Consider the following 6,271-nt stretch of genomic DNA (forward strand, 5'->3'; position numbering starts at 1 on the left):
GAATGCAAGGCCCTACCCCCACCCCCGTCAGCACCAAATGGTCTTAATTAACTTTGGACACTTCCGCACCTCACACTTTATTTCCGAATGTTATTGAAAGTTGTCAGAACTTGTCTCACTTTTTTCTTTTATTACTAATGTGTAAATACAATGCCTCAGGAGTGTTACTAAAACACAGAATCTAATCCCTGGAGATTAATTTATGAACGCAGCATAGGGTGAAGTTGCATCCTGGTGACTGTAAATTGATGTTGGTAAAAGCCACAAGCATTGGCCTCTTCAAACCTACAGGGATCCTGAAGGCCAAGGGGGCTGGAAGCAAGGAAGGACGAAGGGAGAGCAAAATTCTGCTGATTCTGAGACACCCCCAGGACATAGGACCTAGGTAGTTATGGCAGAACAGAGTAGGGCCACCTTTCTCTCTGGATGTGGCAGAACCGCCCTGCAAGTCTGTCTATCCATTAGCCTAGTCCAAAAGCATTTATTGAGCACTTATGCTACATCAATCTATGCTCAGCTCTGTGGGAATCAAAACAAGAAAAGCAGTAGTTACTGCTTGTGATGACCTTATCTTCATGGGGGGAGTCAAACATAGGCATTTGAAACCATTGGAGAACAAAGCCAGACTCTTGCAAGTATGGGATTGTGGGCAGCAGCTTTTAAGCGCACAGTTTCAGTGGAAAGTCAGGGTTGACTGGAGTGATCAGGGTGATGCACTGCTCTGGAGCATAAGGCAATGGAATTAAAGATGGGCGGCCCCGGGGTCCTTCCTGAAGAGCAGGGGACACAGGGTTTGGGTAACCTCAGTGACATCTTTGATTCCTCAGAGGAGCTTATGCCAGCGGGAATAGCTCATTGGTTTAGAAACTGTGCTGTACACAAGTTTGAGGAAACATTTGTCCGTTCTAGTCCAAAGGGAATAGCTAAGCACCCCTAGTCCAGTATCAACCATCTTCACCTGCTGGGTGAAGGACAGAGGAGGCCACTGCTCAAGGCCAAGGGGAGGAGTTGGGTGTAAGGTTACAATTGGCTTGGGGGTTCAGCTGAGCAGTCTGGGACCTGCGATGAGCATGTGGAGGGAGGGGTGCAGGGCCTTCCATTCGGGAACTCCTGATGGTGTTTCAGTGGTGGTTCGCGGGGACACATGCGGGGAAGGCTAGGTTAGCTTCTTACCGCTCACGGCGCAGGAGTGTGCTGCGGGTCCCCTCTCCATCTCTTCCTCCAGCCTTGCCTCCTCCCGCCCCCGGCTCTTCCCGCTTCTGCCTGGCGGTCGGCCGCTTCTAGCCTCTTTCTGGAGTGGGTTTGGGGTGGAACAGTGGCGCAGACCCTGAAGGAAGGCCTGAGGCTGTGGGAGGGTCAGGGAGGAGGGGCGGAGAGGGACCCGGTTGAGCTGCGCACCTGCACCGGAGCAGCGGCGCGGTGCGGGCCGGGCGGGCCGGGCCGGGGGTGTTTAGGGGGACCCTCCCGGCTCCTCCTGCCTCCAGAGAAGGCACCGGAAACGATGGCGGCCGCTAAACCGAGTGCTTTTTAAGGCGGGAAGCAGAGGGGGCCGGCCGCGGCCGATCCATCGGGCTCCAGAGCGGTCGGCTGGCGAGTCGCGAGCGCCCGACCCGCCGCCGCCATTGGAGGGTAATGAGTGTCAGGCCGAGGGGTCCCGGGGAGCGGTCGGGACAGCCGGCGAGTGCCGGGGCCCGGGGATTAGGAGCACGGGCGGAGCCGCCTGCGGCCGGCAAGAAACTGAGGAGCCGCTCGCTCTCTTCTCGCTCGCTCCCCATCTCCCCTGTTTTTCCAGCGCCTCTCCCCCTCCCTCGCTGAGGTCCACGGGGACAGCCGCAGCAAACCGAGGCCGCTGGCTCCGAGCACCTCCACGCCCACACTCTGGTCACTTCAGCCGGCCGGACCGTGTCCACACCCCGCTTTCCCGGCTCCGCAAGCCTTGCAGAGATTTGCTGGGATCCTCACAGGGGTCCAAAAAGGGGAGGAAGGAAGGGCTGGAGGGGTGAGGTAGAAGTGGTGGGAGCTGCCGCCGCCTGGCAACCGAGATCCTTCTCTTTCTAGAGATTCAGAATCCAAGAAACCAGGACCCAGCCCTGCCCCTTAGGAAACGGTGCCAGGGGGTTGGCCCGAGTGCCTGCGTGATCTACCAGGTAGGGCTCCGTGCAGATTCCATTCTCCTGCTGCTCTAGAGCAGGAGAAAGCAGATTTAGGACTCAAGGTTTGGAGAAAGACCAGACATGGCCTCCCCTCTTGCCATCTCCCGCTGGACACCTACTCCCGGGTACCCCGACCAGGCATAGATATGCTACCCAAATCACTTACCAGCCAAAGGGCTGTCTGAGCTTGCTGGTGGGACTAGCAGGAGGCAGGGAATGGGGAGGTATGATTCTGTGCACACAGTAGGTGCTGGAAAAACGTGCCAGGACATGGTACACATAAACTAGGCAGAGTCCTTGGTCACCCATTGCTGGGAAAGAGAGGTTCAGAACAGCAAACCTTCAGCCTGGTAGACAGAGGAGGCAGCCCAGGCTGCTGAGCCCCATTTCTGGGCTGGTGGGAGGCAGCCAGAGCTTTGGAGGGCTTAGACAATCGAGGCAATTGAAGGGCAGCTCTTTGGAGTTGCTGCCAAACTAATCTCAGGCGGGCAGTCTCGTGCCTTCCCTTTAGTCTCAGCCCACTTGCTGGCTCTGCCCTTCAGAGGAGGCCCACTACCTCCTCCTGGGTCTGTGGATTAACCCCTAAAAACTGAGTTTTGTTTGCAGAGCTCTTTCCAAAGCTGAGGGAGCCTCCAGAGTCTGCTGCTCTTGCTGCTTATTGGCGAGGGGGATCCATGAGGTCAGATGGGGCTGGCAGTGGCTCAGCCTCTGGCCTAGATACACACGCAGCCTGGGAATCTGCCAGGAAATCTTGATTGCCATGGCCCAGCCTGTGAGTCCTGCTTTTACCACAAGCTCAGTCCCACCCAGATACAGAGCTGCCTTAACTGGGGCTAGGAGGGCACTGGACTCCTCCCTCTTACCAGTAGGGGGAATGCTGCACTCAGATGTTCACCCACAGATCCAGGATCTAGTCTGTCTTCAGCACACAGCCTTCCCTTAATCATTACGGAAGTGGTTCCATTCGCACTACTGGGACTCTGCTCTAGATTCCTGATCAGCCTCAGAGCTGTAATCTTTCCCCTCTGAGGTACTGGCCTCCTCTCTGGGCCTTTCCCACTCCCATCCCAGCAAGCTGAGCCTATTTCCCTTGGCTTCCTAAGTCCATCAAGGTCATGCATTCTCTGTTGGGGCTGATCGTCCGGAACCAGGGGTATGTTGTCTATCTGCCTTTGGGGGTCTCTGCTGCCAGCCTCTGCTAATTGTTCATCTTCCTTTTTCCATGAGTAGCAACTATGCCCTGAAGTTCCACTAGCTCAGTCTGCCTTCTGTAGCCTGTCAGGCTTCCTGTACCATGTCTATACCTGCTCTGACTTGATAGAGAATAAGGAATAGCACTGAGCTTCACTGTCCCTTCTATTTAAGAGTTTTGCATACTCCCTCCACTTGGCTAACCCCTCACATGGCTGGGCACCTTCCGTTCCTCTAGGGCTCATGGGGCTCTTTTTTGAGGATCTGGGGATGAATATGAGACCTAGGGCAGTTACCCCGTGTTTTCTCTGCGTCAGGTACTGTTCTAGGCACCAAGGATAACAAAGCTGAAAAGATAAAGACCCACTATTCCCAGAGATTTCCTTTATGGTTCGGAAGTAGATAAACAAACTGTGATACAATATGAAAGACCTCTAACAGAGGCAGAGACCAACAGAAGCTTCAGGGAACATTTTACCTTAGTCTTCATCCAGTGCCCCAGCCTCTGCCAGTCTAATTCCAAGCAGTCAAAATGATCAAGGGAAGAGAAGTGCTAATCCAATAAATTCTGTCTTTATTGTACTCACTTTGGTTGAAGTTTCTTTTTTCTTTTCTTTTTTTGGCACTGGGAATTTAACTAAGGGACACTTAACCACTGAGCCACATCCCTAGCCCTTTTTATTTTTTAGTTTGAAACAGGGTCTCACTAAGTTGCTTAGGGTCTTGCTAGATTGCTGAGGCTGGCCTTAAATTTGCAATCCTCCCCCCTCAGACTCCTGGGTCACTGCCTTAGCTGCCTTAACTGGAGTTAGATGGGCACTGGATTCCTCCCTCTTTACAGTAGAGGGAGTTGCAATTGAACACCACCATGCCTGGCTGGTTGGGGTTTCTATTACTTGTACTGTTACTTGTAACTTGTAACCCAAAAGAGATGCCCCAGAACTGAGCTGGACACAAGGAACCAGTGTGGATTGGGAAGCATCTAGATTTTCCAATAAGTCTTGGTGCTGTGCAGGATATGGAGGTGAGTAAGACACAGGCTTTAGCCAGAAGTGGCGGTGCGCACCGGTAATACCAGTGACTCTGGCAACTGAGGCAGGAGGATTGCAAATTTGAGGCTACTCTCAGCAACTTAGCAAGGCTCAATCTCAAAATAAAATGGGCTGAGGATGTAGCTCTGCAGTAAAGCACCCCTAGGTTCAATGCCCAGTACAACCCCCCCCAACAAAAACAGAAACAAAAAACAAAACCAACCCAGTCTTCAACCTCTAGGAGCTCAGTTGCAATGGAAATGACAGAGTTATATAGTAAGTAACTCTAATAGAAAGCAGATTGAAAAAAGGGCTATAATGGTACAATCAAAATATTACTAACATGGGGAAGAGTGTAATTTGTAGAAAGGTTGTAGAGACTCCTGGAGCTTTCCTTGATTACATATCTTAATTACACATTACTATCAAATTACCCTTATCTTCCACCAGGGGTAGGATGGGAAATAATCCTTTGCAGTGGATGGATGGTTCTATGTTTGAGTACCTAACCTCCTCCATGACCACTTTTATTATTATTTTTTTATATTGGTACTATACGTTTCTTTTGGAGAAACATCTTTCATGCAACTCTCAGTTCCTCTCTCTCTCCTTCCTTTCCAGGTGGAGTTTGAGACTGAGGATTAAGCCAGCCATCACATTCCAAGCTCTGGGCATGGTGATTGGCTCAGGGGTGAGCATGTGACCCAACTCACCCAGCGAGCCTCTGGTTTCTGCCCTAAGTGAAGAGCGATGGGGAAGAGCTGCCCTCTTTATTGGACTTGGGATGTGAGACTGTCATCCTGATGCAGGTGCTGCCATCTTGCTGCCACCAGGTCTTGCATGACATGGAGCCAGGACATAAGAAACCCAGCTAAGCGGTGGTGAGAAAGAAAGTTGGTCCTAGAGATAGTTACGAGCCACGCTATAGGTGTCCAAAGCCAGGCCTAGCCCTGGAATTTGTCGCTTATCCAATTCAACACATTCCCTCTTTATTTAGTCACTTTGGTTGGGGTTTCTGTCATTTGTAACTGAAAAAGATGTAACTGGTGTGTACTTATTGAGTCCCTCCCATGTGCAAAGCCTGTGCTCATTGCTTTTAACTGTAGCCTCTTATTTGATAAGTGGCTGTTACTCTCTTTGCCTTGTAGATGAAGAATTTGAGGCTTAGGTTTGGACTGTGTGATGCTTACTCTGGGACAAAGACTGAGGGAGCTCAAGCAGCGCCTTAAAGGACTCCAGCCTGCAGGGGCAAAAAGTCTCAATCAAAAAACAGAAGTTTCAATAAAATGACAAGTTTGTCTTCCAGAGCCTCAGTCTTCCTCCTGCTGCTGTTAGTAGCCCGTGGGCCTCTCAAGGAAGGACTCATAGGAAGAGGCAGGACTCATAGTGTTGGTTGATATATAAATTCTGGGGGTTGGCAGATGTGCGGCTCCATTTGCAAGGCTATACTGTAGTAATGTCTGCAAAACATCAGTGTCAGGAGACACCAGGGCACCTGAACTGGTGAACTGGGTGAGGAGTAGTGAGGGAAGATGGCAAGATGCCTGGAGTTGTCATGCCAGCTGCTGAGCTTTGTATGGCTCTGGTTGACATAGGAGAGATTTCCAGTTCAGTTCTTGAGCTGCCCTGTCCATGCCAGGGGATATTCTGGGCAGGGGAGAGTTAATGACCAACCTCCTTCATAAAAGAAAAAGGTTTCAATAACAAAAGCCAACAGCACGGAGGGGAGAGACGCAAGTTACCAGCCACAGGAGCTTAAAAAGGAACCCACCCACAGCTCCTGCTACAAATGCTTTTAGCTGCACGTTAAATCTTCCCTCTAATGGCACCCCTGTTAAACCAGATATGTCACCCGACCTGAGGAGGCTGACTTGAAAGGCAAATAGTTGGAAGTGA

At 51.3% G+C, this 6,271-nt stretch overlaps 1 long non-coding RNA gene across 1 annotated transcript; it reads left to right on the forward strand.

Moving 5' to 3' along the window:
• Nucleotides 1–1,386: 1,386 nt before the first annotated feature.
• On the forward strand, nucleotides 1,387–5,624 carry LOC124960579 (uncharacterized). The gene is made up of 4 exons (XR_007104101.1): nucleotides 1,387–1,629; nucleotides 2,059–2,147; nucleotides 4,997–5,184; nucleotides 5,524–5,624. It is a non-coding gene; the product is annotated as an uncharacterized LOC124960579 (long non-coding RNA).
• The last annotated feature ends 647 nt before the right edge of the window (nucleotides 5,625–6,271 follow it).

The sequence above is a fragment of the Sciurus carolinensis genome, chromosome 11, assembly GCF_902686445.1.
Source record: "Sciurus carolinensis chromosome 11, mSciCar1.2, whole genome shotgun sequence".
Classification (NCBI taxonomy): Eukaryota; Metazoa; Chordata; class Mammalia; order Rodentia; family Sciuridae; genus Sciurus; species Sciurus carolinensis.